At 52.6% G+C, this 14760-nt stretch overlaps 1 long non-coding RNA gene across 7 annotated transcripts in view; it reads right to left on the minus strand.

Moving 5' to 3' along the window:
- LOC139362661 (uncharacterized) overlaps positions 1 to 14760 on the minus strand; it is a 38415-nt gene that overhangs the window by 23260 nt on the left and 395 nt on the right. For 3 of the 7 annotated variants that reach the window (XR_011621791.1, XR_011621794.1, XR_011621790.1), the window contains exons 1-4: positions 14212 to 14671; positions 11769 to 13671; positions 11081 to 11238; positions 3578 to 3727 (exon numbers count right to left, since the gene is read on the minus strand). This is a non-coding gene — a long non-coding RNA (uncharacterized lncRNA). The other 4 variants (XR_011621793.1, XR_011621789.1, XR_011621792.1 and 1 more) reach the window with 4 other exon arrangements.

The raw sequence follows: 14760 nt of genomic DNA on the forward strand, positions 1-14760 counted from the left end.
AAGATACCCAAAAATGTGGTAGCGACTTTGGAACTGGGTAACAGGCAGAGGTTGGAACAGTCTGGAGAGCTCAGAAGAAGAGAGGAAAATGTAGGACAGTTTGGAACTTCCTAGAGACTTGTTGAATGGCTTTGACCAACATGCTGATAATGACATAGACAATAAAATCCAGACTGAGGTGGTCTCAGATGGAAATGAGGAATTTGTTTTGGGAACTGGAGCAAAGGTCACTCTTGTTATGTTTTAGCAAAGAGACTGGCAGCATTTTGCCCCTGCCCTAGAAATTTGTGGAACTTTGAATTTGAGAGATTATTTAGGATATCTGGTGGAAGAAATTTCTAAGTGGCAAAGCATTCAAGAGGTAACTATGGTGCTGTTAAAGGCATTCAGTTTTATAAGGGAAGCAGAGAAAAAAAGTTCAGAAAATTTGCAGCCTGACAATGCAATAGAAACGAAAGTCCCATTTTCTGAGGAGAAATTCAAGCTGGCTGAAGAAATTTGCATAAGTAACAAGGAGCTGAATGTTAATTGCCAAGACAATGGGGAAAATGTCTCCGGGGCATGTCAGAGGCCTTCATGGCAGCCCCTCCCATCACAGATCCAGAGGCCTGGGAGGAAAAAATGGTTTCATGGGTGGGGCCCAGGGTCCCTCTGCTGTGTGCAGTCTAGGGACTTAGTGCCCTGTGTCCCAGCCACTCCAGCCATGACTAAAAGGGGCCAAGGTTCAGCTCAGGTCATGGCTTCAGAGGGTGCAAACCCCAAGCCTTAGCAGCTTCCACTTGGTGTTGAGCCTGCAGGGGCAGAGAAGTCAAGAACTGAGGTTTGGAACCTCCGCCTAGATTTCAAAGGATGTATGGAAATGCCTGGATGTCCAGGCAAAAGTTTGCTGCAGGGTCAGGGCCCTCATGGGGAACCTCTGCTAGGGCAGTGTGGAAGGGAAATGTGGGGTAGGCACCCCCACACACAGAGTCCCCACTGAGGTGCTACCTAGGGGAGTTGTGAGAAGAAGGTCACCATCCTCCAGACCCCAGGATGGTAGTCACCAACTTGCTCTGTGCACCTGGAAAAGCTGCAGACACCCAACATCAGCCTGTGAAAGCCCAGGAGGGAGACTGCACCCTGCAAAGCCACAGGAGCAGAGCTGCCCAAGACCATGGGAACCACCTCTTGAATCAGTGTGACCTGCATGTGAGACACGGAGTCAAAGAAGATCACTTTGGAGCTTTAAGATTTGACTGCCCCGCTGGATTTTGGACTTTCATGGGGCCTGTTGCTCCTTTGTTTTGGCCAATTTCTCCCATTTGGAATGAATATATTTACCCAATGCCTGTACCCCCATTGTATCTAAAAAGTAGCTAACTTGCTTTTGATTTTCCAGGCTCATAGGCAGAAGGGACTTGACTTGTCTCAGATGAGACTTTGGACTGTGGACTTTTGAGTTAATGCTGAATTAAGACTTTAGGGACTGTTGGGAAGGCATGATTGGCTTTAAAATGTGAAGAGATGATATTTGGGAGGAGCCAGGGGTGGAATTATATGGTTCAGCTGTGTCTCCACCAAAATCTCAGCTTGAATTTTAGCTCCCATAATTCCCATGTGTTGTGGGAAGGACCCAGTGGGAGACAACAGAATCACAGGGGTGGTTTCCCCATATTGTTCTCGTGATAGTAAGTCTCAAAGATCTGATGGTTTTATAAAGGGAAACCCCTTTCACTTGGTTCCCTCATTTTTTCTCTTGTCTGCTGCCATGTAAGATGTGCCTTTCACCTTCCACCATGATTGTGAAGCCTCCCCAGCCACGTGGAACTGTGAGTCCATTAAACCTCTTTTTCTTTATAACAAGAAAAACACCAAAACACCCAGTCTCAGGTATGTCTTTATCAGCAGCATGAAAACAGACTAATACACTCGTGCTGGAGTTCACCTCTTTCCTCAGTGTGGGACACATAACTCCTAATTTTTCACTACTGTAAGCAGGGCCGCTGTCAATATCCTGGCATGGGACTTTGGAATCAGAAGTTAGCTGACATTTCTGGCAGCTGGAGAGCCAGTGAGATGGCTTCAGGCTGGCCTGGCCCCAGAGGGGTGGGCGTGGCTCGGAGTTCATCACAAATGTGGCTTCCACGTCCTTGCTGGAAAAATGAGCACGAGACCAAAGCTCAAAACTCGCTTCTAAAACAATATTCTGTGGTCAGGACTCTGCAACGCCATTTCAAATGTATTCACAAAATCTGAAGTAGATGGTTTTGGAAAGCGTTTTGGTGAATGGTCTGTATTCAGCCTCAGATCTGCCAAATATTTCAAAGACATTCCTTGCAGAAACCCATGAGGGAGCCATTCAAGCAGGAGCGTTTACTCCCAGGCTCACTCAAACAGAAGACTTTCCCATACGAGCCCTGGAGCCGGTCCCTTGGTTGCCTTTTGGGTCTGGGGGAAGCGAGAGGTGGTCCTGTTCCTGGAAGAGGGGGTCTCTACCCCAAGAGAGGCTTCTTGGATCTCACACAAGAGGGAATTCAAGGCCAGTCACAGAGCACAGTGAAAGAGGCACGTTTATTAGAAACGACTCTGTCACGGGGCAGAAAGCAAGCAGAGGACACACCAACTTCGTTTTCCATTTTTCTTACACAGGAGTCTCGTCTGCAAAGCTAAGCGAAGCTGTGCATACGTGCGGCTGAGCAGACAGCATGACAAAGTGTATCATTCTATTGATTTAAAGAAAATCATCCTTGACATTTGAGCGTGTCAGTCATCATAGCATGACTCTTACTATCTTGAAAGCATAGACCTAATTATGGGTATTGGACGTCTGGACTTTCTGTTCTTGGAGTTTGTTTTTGCAGGCGTCACCAAGCTGCTTCCTTAGCTATAAACATCTTAGGACCATGTCTTGTGCATGGCAAGGAGTGTGCCTTGTTAGTTTAAGACGGCGCTGATTTTAAAATGGTGTCACTCTGGCTCCGCCGGACTCCTACCTTGCTAACAGTCCAGTGACTGTCCATGGGGCTACTAATCAAGTCCACAGCAGGAAGAGCCTCTTTCCTGAGCCTCCCAACCCCCCAGACGACTTCTTCCCTGGACCCTCAGGTCCGGGAATCCAAACACCAGAGACGCACAGAGGCCTAGAGCTCCATGCTGTGCTGTGGCCGGCCTGGTATGACCAGCCAGGCCCGTAAATACTGATGCATAATCACGAGGGTGGGAGGGGAGTGGACAGGGGGACAGACGTCACTCAGTCTACAGATGTCCCGAAAGGAGCATCAGTGCCAAACCCAAAGTCCTTACCTGAACCCAGAGTCCCAGAGTCTCCTCCCCATGACATCTCCTGAGACTCAGGGGTGGTCCCACCCCCTCCATCTCCAGCGAACGTTCTGAAAATTCGCATCTGCCCACAGCGCTGCCCTACGTGAGTGTGTCTGGGGGCTCCCTTCCTCCACAGGACCATCCAGACACCGTGGCCTTGCCCACAGCCTCTCCCCACCTGGCCCACCTCCCCCATATCCCTGCAGACCCTCCACTGTCAATGTCTGCCCCTCCCTTCCCATGACCTCTTTGCCTGGGAGTCTCCCACACTGCTCACCCCTCATCCTGGAGACCACCAGGGGGCCCCTAGGAAGCACGTCTTGGATCCTGAGGTGACGTCACCAGCTCTGCAGTGCCCCCGCAGCCCGGATCATCTTCTCCGCCAGCTCCCAGCATTCTTGCTGCGTCTGCCTCTGTTCATCGCTTTCTGTGATTACAAGTCGGTGGTGAGAAGCGCCACTGTGTGTGTGGAGATATGGGTACAGAAAAATACCAAAACATCCAGGTAGGGTACAAGGAACAGGCTCAGGGGAGAAGCCTCACTCAGAGGTGAGAAGGGTGAGGCCCAGGGTCTCATCATCCCAAAGGGGTCCAGGGCTGGGCTCCATGGGCTCAGCCTGGACACCACTTACACGGGCAGATGTTGGCACCTGAGGTACCACACAGGAATACAGGTGTTGCCTGGGATAACCCCTGGCTGCCTTGTGGGAAACTGGGTTAATTAAGAGAGGCCACGTAACCTGTTGCCAGTCGGCCCAAGGAGAGCTTCCAGGCTGTCTGCAGGTAGCCCTGCTCAGTGCTCCCCACGCGTTGCCCAAGGTGCCTGGTGCCGGCATGTCACCTATTTGTCTTTGCTGAGTGGGCGATCCGTGCACGGCACGGTCAGGTGCAGTGGGGCCTGCATCTGTCAGGCGGTGGACACCAGCGGCTTCAGGCAAAGCATGTTGCTCCCAGTGGGGCTGGCGGGGGCTGCCGTCATCTGCGGACTGGGGTATAGCCCAGGGCCACACCCAGTCCCGCTCAAGCTGAACAGGAGCTTTGGCGGCCGGCCCCAGCCTGACCTCCGCTCCACACACAGGAGGGTTTGGCCTTCCCTGCGGGCTTCCTCCTTAGCTCTGCTGTTTTTCTGCTTTGGAGACTTCACACTCAAGTTTGTGCTTTCCCTTAAAATCAGGAGGACTCTGGAGGCCTGGCCTCAGCAAAACTTGCCTGTGGGTTTTATGAGAATTTACATAATCCTCCCTGGTGTCATCCCAGGGCGATTGCACTGAATGATACAGGCTCTCTCCAGGGCTTGGCATCGAGCAGCACTTAAAGAGAGCCACGAAGTTTACAGCAGGGACTGAGCAGGCGAAGTTCTGGACTGAATCACCATTTCCACTCAGGAAGAGACTCGGGAGGGACTGGTCCGCAAGGCCTCAGCCTTGGCTTCTGTTTTTCTTTTGATGAAAGAAGGCAAGGCCGAGCCACAGAGACAGCGTGAACCTTGAACCATTCATGGTGGCCAAGAAAAGTCATCATAGAATCCTCCAGTGTATAAATGATCTTTTCAAAGCCTTCCCAAGGCAAGTAAGGCTGGATGGGGTTTCTGCACCACAGTCCAAGCCTCCTCTTCCTCTGCTGCCTGGCTCTGAGGGTGGCTACAATAAGCTGTAAGGGCACCAACGGTTTGAAAGGGATTTAAAAGTAAAAATCAGATAAACTGAGTGATTAGTTCCCAGATGTAAGCTCCCAGATGGAGAGAGTGGGAGGTAAGAGCTCCAGGGAGGCAGGAGGACGCTGGTGGCAGCGCCCTGGGTCTCTCGCTGAGAATCTCAGGGAAACGTCGGCGCTGCCCCTTGCTGCACAGAAGGAGAAGCTGCGGCCCCCGGGGACATATTCCACTCATTCCTCGGAAGGTGGACACCCCGTCTGTAGGGCAACCGGTGCCTCGGAGCCTGATTTTCCCGTGGGTTTCAGCTCAGGGCGAGCTTCCCAGCTCTATCTGTAGCTCCAGTTTCCTGGCCAGCCCCTGTCCCGAGAGCACGTCCAAGTGTCCATCCCGCCGCGAGTGCTGCCTAATTCTTGAGTAAACAGCTGCCATTTTGATGAACATCATTTGTCCTTATTGCTGTGGGGGTTTCCTGGCTTTTAGCAAATATTTACTCAATTTATCGACTGCACAATACAACATCGCCATTTATGACACTATTATTCTGCCCTCACCAGGGGTCTGGCCTTTGAAATGTAACCTCCGTGTATCCAGAGATTTCTCACTGAGCTTTAGCATTTTACCCCCGGATAGTACTTGGCCCTGGAAACATGAAAGGCAGAGATTTGACTGCCGTAAGGAGGAAAATAAATCTTTTGTCACTTTAAAAGATGAATTCAAGTTAACGGACCTAGAAACGTTGGCTGAGCTGCCAAATGGAAACATGTGTACCCGCAGCCCCAGGCCACAAATAATCGCGGCATCTGGCTAGCACGCACCCAGTGCTGTAAAGAATTATTGGACCATAAAAATAAGCCTTCAGTAATGTATAAAGAACCCCCACAACTCAACAACAAAAAAACAAACAGCTTGATTCAAAAATGGTCAAAGGACTTGAATAGACAATTTCTTCAAAGACGACATACAAATGGCCAATAAATCCATGAAAAGATGCTCAACATCACAGGTCATTAGGGAAATTCAAATCAAAACCACAATGAAGTGCCACATCCCAGCCATCAGAGTAAAAAGTATCAAAAATAGAAGACAGCAAGTGCTATGGATGTGGAGAAACTGGAGGATGTGGGAACACCGGGAGCCTTTACATTGCTAGAGGGGATGTAAAACAGCGCAGCCGCTGGGGAAGACAATTTGGCGGCTCCTTAAAACCTTAAAAATAGAACTACCATATGACCCAGCAATTTCACTTCTGAGTATTTCTCAAAAAGAACTGAGAGCAGGGACTTGGGCAAGTGCCTGTGCATCCGTGTTTAGGGCAGCCTTATTCACACCCACTAAACATGGTCACAACCCAAGTGTCCGTTACAGATGAACGCATAAACAAACTGTGGTCTATCCATACAGTAAAGCATTATTCAGCCTTTAAAAAAGGAAGGGAATTCTGACACATGCCACAATGCGGATAAACCCTGAGGACATTATGCTCGGTGAAATAAGCCAGACACAAAAGGCCTACGATGGTATGATTGTGCTCAGGGACCGACAGTGGTCAGACTCAGAGAGACAAAAGGTAGAAGTGGATGGGGGGTGGTGAGCACTCGCTTAAGGGGACAGAATTTCAGTTTGGGAAAATGAAGGAGTTCTAGGGTGGACGATGGTGATGGCCACACATCATAATGAATGCACTTAATGCCACAGACCTATGTACTTAAAAAGTTAAAATGACTCATTTTATGTTAAAGAGCCTTCGGTGACAGTCTTGGGTGAGCTGGTGTCATCAGTGGGAGACAGTGAGGGTGTGGACGTGTGGTTCATGGTGCAGCAGAGCCAGGCTTGGGGACCCAGGAAGCAGCACTGAATGTTGTCTCAGAAAAATGAAACAAAGTCAGGGCTCGCCCTCCCTTAATTCTCCCCTTTCTGTCCGGACTTCACCTCCATCCTGCCTGCCTTCCAACTTTGAAAGCTGTGGTGGGTGCCACCTGCTACCCTCAGCTGGGAGCAGAGGCCTGAGGACGTGCCCGGAGGGGCTAGGCGTGACCTTCTGCCTGTCATTTTTTCTTCTCTTCCTTTTTTTTTTTTTCTACGCTTTTCTTAAAGATCTTATTTTTTTAGAGCAGCTTTAAGTTCTCATCAAATTATAACAAAGGTACACAGAGAGCTCCCACATACATGACCCCTCAGAGCCTCTGCATTTCCAACAACCCCCAGCAGAGGGTGAATTTGCTACAGTTGATGAACCCACAGTCACACGTCATTGTCACCCAGAGCCACAGTTTTCATTAGGGCTCCGTCTCAGTGCTGTACGTGACATTCTCATGGGAAGTAATATGTCATTGTCACCCAGAGCCACGGTTTCCATCAGGCCTCTGTCTCAGTATTGTAGGTGATGTTCTCATGGGATCTCCGGGATGCTGGTTTTCCTGGCTGGAAACCTCTGTGGCCATAGTGCCTTTGCCCGAGTTCTTGTCCTGCATCCAGGAAGAATGAGGTATGCAGTCAAGTGAAGGGTGAAGAAGAAAAGTTGTATTTCGTGTCAGAACAGCTCAGAGGAGTGGGTGGCTCCTCTCTGTAGGCAGTTAGTCCTTCGAGTGTTCAGCTCTCAGCAGAGAGGAGGCCCTGGAGAGGGTGGCGGCTTTCTGCAGGCAGGTCATTCAGACATCTCTGCAGTTCTCTGACACTCTCAGCAGAGAGGGTAGCTCCTCTCTGTGGGCAAGTTGTCTTGCCTTCTGCTGCTGTCAGTGGAGAGGGTACTCCTCTCTGCAGCTGGTCATCCCATCCAGTCATCTCTCTGCTCTGAGCCCTCTCCATCTTCTGACCCTTCTCTGCCCTGCTCTGGCTGAGCTCAGGGCTTTTATGGACCTCTGAGGGGAGGAAGTGCATGCCGATTGGTCCATAAGTGGTCATGGGTGGGCCCAGAAGAGGCACCAAGAGTCCCCACTCCTGTCTGTAGGACTGGCAGCCCAGCCCCTAGCCTTCAGTCCCTCCCTGGCCCGAAGGTGGGGCCTTCCTGGGGACCTGCCCCCTTCCACCCAGGAATCAATCTGCCTCCTGCTGCCATTCATGGCCCCTGGGATTGGCACCAACCCCAGCTCTGAGATTGGAGCAGGTGCTGGGAGTGGAGAGAGGCCAGGCAGTAGAAGACACCCCCAAGCCTGCAGGGACATGGGGGGTCCTTCATGGGGCCCCTGAGGGTGTAGGCTGCAGAGACACACGGGTCCTGTGCCTGGGAGGGCGGCCACAGCTGTACCTGGGAGCTCCCACCAACTCAGAAGGCACAGGGGTCCCACTCATGTCTGACTCCTGCCTGCATTTTGGAGCAGGAGGCCCAGGTTTGCAGCCATGGGTGCCACAGCTACAGCTGTACCTGGGAAGGCAGATCTTGCATGTTCCCAGCTCCCTCAAGTGCACAGGGAGGCCCATATCCATGCAGCTCCATAGAGCAGGAGGCCTGGGTCTGCAGCTGTGGTTTGGGCAGCTGCAGCAGCATGGGGAGCATGGAGAGCAGAAGGTGCGGGGCTCCCACTGGCTCCATGGAGTATGTGGCCCCAGCCACACTTCCCTGCTACAGCCAGCATGATGGCAGTAGCCACTGCCGTGAATGTAGGTTTGGTTACATGTGTAATGACACGCATCCTCTATTACGGTATCATAGAGCCGTTCCACCGTCCCAAAAATATCCTGTGCTACACCCATGCACCACCCCTCCTTACGCCTCCTGTCTTCCTTCCCAGCTATGTAAACCCCTGACTTTAGCCGGGAAGTGGGGATGGTTTGAGTTTTGGCTCCCGTCTCTCCAGCTGACACCACCTGTGATATAACAAAGCCTTCTTCCCTGGCAGCTCTCTTTGTCTCAGAGATTGGGGGCTTTTTGTGCAGTGGGCAACATGACCTGGACAAAACCCCTGGTGTTCGGGAACAACTTGTTGGAATCGTTGTTGGTGTTGCATTAAATCTACAGATGAATTTGTGAGAAACGGACCTCTGATGATAGTGAGTCTTCTTGACGATGAATATGGAATCTCTCTCCTTTTATTTAGTCCTTCTTTGTCTTATTTCATCAGAGTTTTGTAGTTTTCCTCATATAGCTCTTGTACATACTCTGTTAGATTTATACCTCAGTATTTCATTTTCAGAAAATGGTATATTTTTATTTTCAAATTCCACTTGCTCATTTCTACTATATAGGAAAGCGACTGACTTTTACATATTAGCCTTGTACCCTACAACCTTGCTATAATTGCTTATTAGTTCCAGATCTGCTTTTCTTTCAGAGTGTATGTCTACCATGGCTCTGGGGTGGTTCTAGATCTGCTTTTCTTTCAGAGTGTACGTCTACCATGGCTCTGGGGTGTATTCTTAGCCCAACTTTACAACAGGCATCCTCAATTTCTGCCTTGGTTCTTCTGACTATGGATGAGCATCATAAGAAATGAAATATTCACAGCTGGGCAGTCTCTTCTCTTTTAAAAATGTCCAACAGAGCTAAGAAGTCTACTAAGTTAACATGATTCCAAACAAAAGGCCAAAGAGGTCCTTATCCCATCCCCCGGGGAACTTAAAAATAAATTCACAGGAGGCTGAGGCAGGAGAATGGCAGGAACCCGGGCGGCAGAGCTTGCAGTGAGCCAAGATCGCGCCACTGCACTCTAGCCTGGCCAACAGAGCAAGACTCTGTCTCAAAAAATAAATAAATAAATAAATAAATAAATAAATAAATAAATAAATTCTAAGTTCTTCTGAAAGAATACATACATGACTGAGAAACTGTTCCAGGTAGAAAGGGGCAAAAGAGATGGCAAACTAAACTCAAGGCATGTAGATAAATAAAGACATTGAATCAATGTTAATTTCCAGATTCTGATCATTGAAAGTCAATTGCGCACATCTCTTCCCAACTAAGCAGTCGGCAGCAGAACGCTGGTGGTGGGAGTGTTTACACCGTGGAAATCAGCAGGTGCTTCCAGCCAGAGTTCCCCAACTCCCTCCTCACTCCAGAGTGGCTGTGACTCCGCACACCACAGCATGGGGTTCTTTCCACCTCTCTTGGGTCAGACTATGGATGGATCCTCCTGCGGGGCCCAAGAGTTCCCTGATGCTGAGTCTCCCAGGAGCTTGTCTCCCTCCAGCTAGGGCCCAGCGCCTGCCACCATCTCTCCATGCCCTGCACTCCCAACTTCACCTTCTGGTTCATATGTTAAGTCCAGTCACTCTTTAGTCCTTAGGGAAACTCCATCTGTAGCTCAGATAGCACCACAGGGTAAAACACAATCCCTTCCCGCCGGGGCTTTATTGTGAAATATGGAGAAAAGGCAAATATGGAGAAAAGGCAGTCGTCCCTCAAGGAGGAGGGTCCTATGTCAGCCACAGGAGAGGGCCCAAGGCAGGGCCAGGCCATTATCCCCTCTCTAGGGGAGGGAGAGGCCTCTGCTTAATTAGCTCTGCAGCCTGATAAGCCAAGCATGGACTTTTCTTTTAGAGAAGCAGGCATTTTCCCATCCTGGAGACCAGACATCCCTCCCCCATGGAATCCTCCCAATGTAATCACACACATTAACAAAAGGTTTGAGAGAGAAAAATTTAGAGAAAATGCCATTTCCAATTAATCCCTCCAAACACATGACCAACACGCTTCCAGACAGTCACCTGAACTGTCATGAAGGCCAAAGTGAGGGGCGCAAGTGCACTTGGTAACCCACAGGTGCATCTCAGGGTGGTGGGCGACCCTCCTCTGTCCTCCATGTGGATTCAGCTTGGACCATTAGAGGCGCTGGGGTCAGTCACCCTAAGTTGCCAATCAGGGAATAAAATGAGGAGATGAGAGGAACAAAATGAGTGCACTGCCATGTCTCGCACGGACGCCAGCTTCCCTCCCATCCCTACCCTGCCACGGGGCACGGCTCTTTCCCAATTTCTACACAGTGACTGTTTGTGTAAAATGACTGGTGAGCAGCATAGACCCTGTTGACAATTTCGTAGGAGAGTGGAGGTGGGGTGGCCTCACATGGACAGAAGTCGCTGGAACTATTCCAGAGAGACAGAGGCTGTAGGCACAAGAGGCACTGCTCTGGGAGGCCCCATGGCCTGCAGGGAGTGGGAAGGCGGCTCCATCCCTCCCCAGCCCCAGCTCACCTGTGCTGGGCCTCAGGCCTCTGAGTTCTCATGACACTTGGGGAGAGCGTTCTGGAGCCATCAGGGCACTGACAGCCCAAGGCCGGTGCAGAGAGCCGGCTTCTCACAGAGGCAAGGGAGCCAGCAGCCGTTGCGCTCTGGTGGTCGGCCAGGCCTGGCTAGAAGGAAGTTGAGCCATATTTCAAGGCTGGGGAGGCCTGGGGCACTTGGGTTAAGTAAGCATGATTTAAACCACGAATGATTCATTGCTGTGGTACTAATGTGTATAGCAGAAGACACCAGACGCCAGAAAAAAAATAGTTTTATTCCCCAAATAAACTTGTTTCCTCTCAAAGAATAAAGCATGCAAGAGACTCCTAATCACCAAAATAAGCAACAAGAGGCTGTGCTGTCTGTGGGCGCTGGAGGACCGGCCAAGCCCAGGAGTCTCCAGCTGCTTCTCTCTCACCTGCCCCAGAGAACATGCATCATATCACGGAAACCTCGTGAAACAATGACTCTCACTAAATCTAAATCTCCATCCTCTAGGATTCTCTAGGGCTCTTTAGACTTGCACACAGCCAAGTTTTACATTTACAACTAATCTAGAGTTTAAAGGATGCACACGTGAAAAGACATTTATAATACAAAGATCAGATGCCTCTGAAAAGGGGGTAGCTGGCACCAAGTGCCCGTGAAGAGTCAGTACCATCCGCTCTCAACAGAGCAGGGGCCAGGGCTTCAGCTCGTCCCAACTGTTGCATAAAGGCCATGGTTTCCTTCTGTAGACGACGGTCCCTGAAACCGAACCATGTTTTCGCTGCTTCCAGGACGCACTGTGAAAACAGAGCACGTAACTACCTACTGGCCTGTAGTCTTCAATGTAGTGGGTTTAACTGCACTGACTGCATGCCAGGAGATAGTTATCGAGAATGTCCCGTGTGCCAGGCTCTTCTAGGTACTGGGTCAACAACAAAAATCCATCAAGCTCCAAACTCCCGGAGCTTGGTCCATGCATGTGGGTGCCTGTGTGTCCATGTGTGTCTGGGGGTGTCTGTGTGTCCACGTGTGCATGTGTGTGCCTGCTGAGGGGCCGTCAAGCAGAGGGAACAGGACATGTGGGAAGGCCCTGTATGGATGCCCAAGGAGTGGGAAAACGGTCTGTGTGAGTAAGGAATGGGTTTTTTCCAAAGACAGCAGGAAGCTAGTCCAGGCAAGGGAGGAACAAAATCAAACCTGAAGTTTAAAACATCAATTCATTAAGTTACTTGTCCCTTCGTGATGATTCAAGTTCTCAGATCAGCGTGGTCAGAGGTGGCCCAAAGTAAGTGGGTTCACATAGAGACGGAAGCGTTCAGAACCGGGATGCTCCCTGGGCAGATGACCCCGTGAGCTCCGGGAGAGCCTGGCTGCCATGCAGCGGAAAGATCCCAGGTGGGCCAGAGGTTGGGAGGGGCTGGAAAAGCCCAGAGCAGGGAGGGAGCCCGCACTGGAGAAAAGGTGTCCCCTGTCTCTGTAAGCGCAGCCCCGCCCCTGCCCTCGCTTTGCTGACGCTGGCTCACTGCCTGAAGCAACACAGCCCACTTCTCAGTGGACTACTTTTCACCACGTGTGTGGCTGGGCACTGGGGCCCAGGTTGTGAGGCGGCTGTGTGAGGACCAGGCTGCCGGGCAGAGCTAGATGGGAGGTCCTAGACTCAGTTTCCTCACTGGTGAATGGAGTGGCAACTGCGCCTACCCCAGCCTATGGTGACTTGGGGGATGACAGATTTCTGTGCAGCACAGTTACTAGAAGCAAGTAAGGTAAACGTTTGTAAGTGGCCCCTACTGAGCCTGGAGCCCGGTGAAAAGCTGCCTGGAGCCCCCTTCCTCGGTACTCGCCAGGAAGGGCCAGGAATCATTCTACATTAACTCCTTTAATCCTCGCCACGATCCGATGAATCAGGGATCCTCTCACCCTTAGTTTCTGAGACGAAGCACGGAGACATTAAACGCTCGCCCTAGAAGGACAGGCAGGGGTTGGAGACCGGGTCGCAGGGGCCGCCCCTCTGCCTGCAGTCCTGACCCTGAGGTCACCGTGGATGGAGGCGGCTGATAAGGAAGCCGGAGGCGCCGATGGGAAATGTCCAGTGGCCACCTGGCTCTGAGCTCCCAGGGGCGCGGCACAGCCACTGACGGCCACTGACGGGGTCCCGGCATGTCTACAGCTGAGCAGGCCCCAAATCGAAGCGTTGGGGAACAGCAGCGGCCGCAGGTTCGCGGCCCGGGGGCCGCCCCTGCCCCAGCCCCCTCCAACAGCGCGGGGAGTGCGTTCTGCTTCCTTGCACCCTGAGCTGTCAGGGAGACAGGACCCACGGCCGCCTCCACCGTGTCCCCGCTCTTCCCCGCCGTTCCCCGCAGCTGTTCGCGCGTGGGCCGTGCCGTGCGCTACTGGGAGTCGCCGAGCTGGGAGGGACGCAGTGCAGGCGCAGTAAACTCGAGAGAAGCTGAACGTGGCCAGGAGGACGGGACGCCCCCGCCACCTGTGCCCACGGCCAAGTGGAGCATCTGGAGTCGCCTCCTCCACCCCGACGATCTGTGGAGTCCCGTCTCCAAAGGGGCCACCTACAGGGTCTGGGGCCAAGCAACGTCAGAATGGGGATGCCGGCCGGGCATGGGGACTCACACCTGGAATCCCAGCACTTTGGGAGGCTGATTGGAGGTGGATCCGCTCAGGTCAGGAGCTGGAGACTAGCCTGGCCAACATGGTGAAACCCTGTCTCTACTAAAAATACAAAAATTAGCCAGGCGTGATGGCAGCGCCTGTAATCCCCGCTACTCAGGAGACTGAGGCAGGAGAATCACTTGAACCCGGGAGATGGAGGTTGCAGTGAGCCAAGATTGCGCCATTGCACTCCAGCCTGGGCGACAGAGCAAGATTCCATTAAAAAAAAGAAAAGAAAAGAAAAAAAGAAACCTGGGTGCTGCAGAGCCCGGAGGCCACGGCCGCCTTCCCTGCCTGGACCCCCTTGACTGCCCCGCGGGCTCCTCCCCACCCGCTTGGCCTCCCCCATCTCCACGTTGGGGGCCTCCACGGCGGCCCCAAGGAGCGTCCGTCCCCAAAAAGCAGCGCGTTTGTCTACCCGTCTCTCCACCACCTCCCATTTCTCCTACCTCACCCTGCTCCAGTTGGGGCCGCCTTGCGGTCTTCGTTACTGCCGGGACGTCTCAGGCCGTTTCAGCTTCCATTTATGGATGTTACCTCGCTCTGGAATGTTCTCCCCAGGGAACGTTCCCTGGCAAGGCCTCGGCCTCACGCCCTCTGGAACCTTCCAGAATCCTCCAGAAGAGTCAGCAGAGCCTACCGCTGCGCCGAGCTCATGGCTGGAAGGAGGGCGGGGAGGTGGCCGCTCTCTATCCAAGAAGTAGCGGGTCTGGAGGGTGCGCAAGGGCAGGGCCGGGTCCCCAGACCGCACCCACGGGCCCTGCGCTCCTGGACATGCCCTCAACGCCGGGAACGCGGAGGGCAGGCGCCGGCATCGCCCCTGGGAGGACAGGCGCTCCCGGAGCTCCAGAAGCCAGGTCAGGCCGCCACGGGCAGCGCCAGGAGCGCGGGTGGGGGGCGCGGAGAGGCGGGCGGGGGGCCTGGGCGGGGGTGGGGGGCGCGGAGAGGCGGGCGGGGGGGCCTGGGCGGGGGTGGGGGGCGCGGAGAGGCGGGCGGGG

Source organism: Macaca nemestrina, chromosome 4 (genome assembly GCF_043159975.1).
Source record: "Macaca nemestrina isolate mMacNem1 chromosome 4, mMacNem.hap1, whole genome shotgun sequence".
In the NCBI taxonomy this organism is placed as follows: Eukaryota; Metazoa; Chordata; class Mammalia; order Primates; family Cercopithecidae; genus Macaca; species Macaca nemestrina.